Here is a 4,248-nt window from a genome sequence, read left to right as displayed (position 1 = left end):
TTTGATGCAAATAGCTGCAGCCTTTCATGCATGCAGCCATTATCTTGAAGTGCTTTGAGATTCGGCAGAGGCTTGCTAAACATGGACATAACTCTGCTGCTGCTTCAGCGCAGCAGCAGCAACAGCAGCAAGGGCGAGACAGAGGCCTTGCTGCCGCTGCAGTAGCAGCAGCAGCAAGGGCGTGAGAGAGGCCTTGCTGCTGCTGCAGCAGCAGCAGCAAGGGCGAGAGAGAGGCCTTGCTGCAGCAGCAGCAGCAGCAGCAAAGGCAAGAGAGAGGTGTTGCTGCTGTAGCGCCAGCAGCAGCACAGGAGCGAGAGAGGAGTTGCTGCTGCTGCTGCAGCAGCAGCAACTCTCTCTCGCCTTTGTCCGCTGCAGAACATAGCAGCTGCTGCTAAATCACAGAGAGACCCAGAACGTTTCCTTGAATAACAAAAAAACAAGAATATTAAAAATTCTTTTTATGCTTTTTCGGTATCTTAGTCATTATTGAAAAGTGTGCCTCTACGAATCCACGTAGGAGCTTAGCTGGGTGCAGCTTTCTGCAATTGTGGCATTATTCATCTGATGTAAATAAATTAATTCTAATATTCATAAGTCCTTAACTTCGTATTCTTCAGATCCATTATTTTAGTGAAGTTCTTGTGCATTCAGTGGTTGCGCAAATCAATGATGCCCAGAAGTTGCTGTTCAACTTCCACCAGTTGCTGCTGCTGCTCGTGGATCTGCTGCTGCTGGCCACTTTTTTACAGTCATACGAAACAAAGTATGCGAATTTTCCAGACAGTTTTCGAAGAAAAGTTTTGTAGCAACGCTATTCGAGAAACAAGTAATGAAAGTATTCAAAAAGCCAAATTTTGCACTTCAAACAAACTTTCCTGTCTTCACTAAATTGCAATTATTCGCTGACAGCAAATCGTCGGACGAAATCTGCAAACTTCACGAAGATAGTGGCACAAGGGTTTGCCAAAATCAGATTTTGCGAATTAATTACGCAAGCTTTTCAATTGATATTTGCAAGAAATTAATCAATGAAGTTGAAATTAATTGTGCTCAAGATGGGCTGCTTAAGCAGAGGTGAGAGAAGAAATGAAGTGAAATGAATTAGACTACTTTATGAGGCCATTAGGATCAACAGATTCCGACATGAACACAAGACAGAGAAAGCCAGACCAGGGGTAGTGAGTATTTCGAACACATATTATTTTGAGTACAGATAGAAGAACCATATTCCTAAAAATTGTTTTGCTCTTACCCTTACTGGTTTCTAGAATAACTGCATTTGGACGTTTCCGTGGATTTTCTTGAGGCGTCCGTAGGCAATCAGCTGACTGCTGGCCATTTGCAATAGTTCGGAGAGTTGTTGCATTTGTTTTGTGATGCACTTCGTTTTTCGTAACTGAGCTGCGCTTCGGAATTCGGCGTCAATAAAGGGTGCCAGACATTAGCCAATAAAACATACGCAAGTGCAGCATACTGGACTGCTTACTTGCAGCGGGAATGGGTCGCCGGGTTCTTGCATACACACACATCAGAAGAACCATGGAGTTGAACGCACACAAACATTCTTTACGAAAACCTCTGTTCTACATTTCCTGTCCTATCTGCGCGACATCTTTGAAGACATGCCACTGATAGCGCAATGCCTCGGAGTAAAACTTCGGGATATCGGTGTTCGGGCATTGCTGCTGCTTCCGCGTTTTTGCCTACTCGACAAAATTGGCATTTATATTGGTATGCGTTTGCTGCTTCGACTTGGTCTTACAAGCATCGTACTGTGATGCCAAAAGCTCTCCTGCATGCGCAGCTTGAATCAAATAGCTTTTCTCTTCGCGTTCCTGAATGTTCACACAGGCGCCGCAAGTACACAGTGTCGTGGTGCGAAACATCGTGCAGGAATTGTGAAATTCCACTGAGGCAGCGAGTAGGGCATAGTGGTTTCGGGGAACTTGTGAGAAAATGACGGCAAAAGGGTTTGAACAGGCAAGCATGAGAATTGTGGGAGGTGGACAACTTAGGATCAATTCAAATAAACGGGAAGTGCAAAGCAGCAGCTGCACACTGCAGCAGCAGAACTCAACGCCATCGAAGTCTTCTCCATCTAGAAGCAGAGGCTTCTGCAGCAGGGGAGAAGGAAGCCCACCGCGCGGGCTAATGATGAATTCAAACTGCGTCTTCAATGTGCAAGACTCCGCCTGCAAGAGGTGCAGGAAGCCACTGCAACTATGCAAGGAATGAAAAACAGAAAAACCGATGACAAGGACAGGGAGCATGGTGTATTCAATGTTGACACAAGAAAAGGTAACCCGGGATGACGGCAGAATAAGATTCTTTGGGCAAGACTTCCGATTTTATTCCTGCCAGAAAGGCTTATGCCGCTGATTTGCTTATAAATTGTCTCATTCGCCCTCATGGCTGTCTTCCAGCAATCATTAGTCACGAAGCTTCAGATTTTAGTGTCATTTGTGACAGCACTTGTGCAGAACTTAACAACAAACGAGCCACCTATTCAGCTTACCATATCTGTGCCGCCAGGGAAACTGAATTGTCAATCGCAATTTGGAAAAACGTTTCGGCCATATATTCAGCTTAATAAGCGAAACTTTAAGAGTAACTTTTCAAGAGTGAATCTGTCATGTGAATGAAGCAAATCATTCTTTTTCAGGACTTCTTCCTGACTGTCCAGAAGCCTTTCATGTCCGCCACTCTTGGCGTTGCTGGCGATTTGGCATGAATGATGAACTACACTACATCTTAGCTACTTTGGCAGTGCTAAGACCGCATGCAGAGTCATATTCTAAGTGGTATGTGGCAACAAATGTGACAGTTAATTCTAAAAGAGATATAGTTGAATAATCTGTAAAGGACAAGTTCTGGATCCGCAGCTCTGGCAACCGCCATGTGCTGATGTATTCCCCCTCAGCATGAGCATCAATGCCTTACAGCCACTAAATATCTACAAACACAATCCAAATTATTTATATCCAACGCTTGCTAAGAAGATCCACTGTTAGGATCGCAGCACATTCTCAATGAAAAATAAATATTGCGGAAAAAGCTGAGACAAAGCGAAGGGAAGAAAGCACAATTATTGATAATAAAGAAATCAGTAAGTGTACAAGCATATACATGTGACAAGAGCAACTAAAATTAAAAACCAATGTGGGTAATTTAAACACAATAAAGTAAAATGGTATGTGATGTACGTGGATATCCAATAGGTTTAAGCAGTACACATATATAATCAAAACCAATGAGAGAAAGCGCAAATCAAGAACACTCTAGAAGTACGCCCATAAAAAAGTGAAAGAACAAGGAAAGCTAACGAATAAAAAAGTTATGGGTGGTAATTAAGGATAGAAATCATACAATAACCACAAAGCGACATAGGCCTCGAATTGCATCCATAGGAAAACATAGGGGGGGGAAATAATAGAAGGAATCAGAGCGCTAAATTCGCTCGTGGCCTTCCAAGTTCATAAAAAATGCTAGACAGGTACACAAGCGGTAGCAAAAACTCAAAGGGAAACAAATAAGCATACCTGAGAGGAGACAAGGGGATTGTGAGGGCAGATGCAATAGTTAATTTATTAAATAGTTGCCATACAAACAGGAAAAAGAAGAATATTACGTAAGTCGACGGGCATGATTTTTATTCGGACTATAAGAGAAAAACAACGCTCGGCACCAGCTGCTGTTTGGATGGTGGCTGACTAGATTTTTGAAAAAATTTAGATATGGTAGAAGATAATGAATTATTAAATATTCTGCGACCACTAGGATTATAGACTGGGAGTTTCACATATCAGGCCACCGCTCAGGCAGCCATTATGGATATCTGATCCCAGTCAAGAGTTCTATGCAAGTGCTAGGCTCGACTCTTGAGAATTGAGGGAGAAACATCTAAGTAAAGCAGATCCTTACATTAGAAATCAAGCCTTCAATAACATTGTCTGTTTTCACATTTACATGTACCAACTATTCAGTCAGAACAAATACGCGTACGAGGAAGCCTAAGATGGGCTTAGTTCACCACATTGCCAGCTTCAAACGCTGGAGTAAAAGCAGCAAAAGCCACTACGAACAGACATAGTGAGTCCAGCAGCAGCAGCAACACAACAAAAGGCTCGTCGCTGCAGCCAGGGTGAGAACAGCAGCCACCGCTGCGGCAACAGCCTGAGCAAATGCATATTAGGTGATAACACTTAGAAGGACAAGGATGGAAACCAGAGAGAAAAGACTGGCCTTTGC

Source organism: Eimeria tenella, genomic scaffold (assembly GCF_000499545.2).
Source record: "Eimeria tenella Houghton genomic scaffold, Eth_scaff61, whole genome shotgun sequence".
Lineage (NCBI taxonomy): Eukaryota > Apicomplexa > Conoidasida > Eucoccidiorida > Eimeriidae > Eimeria > Eimeria tenella.
The sequence above is the reverse complement of the archived record's forward strand: the minus strand, read 5'-3'. Positions refer to the sequence as shown.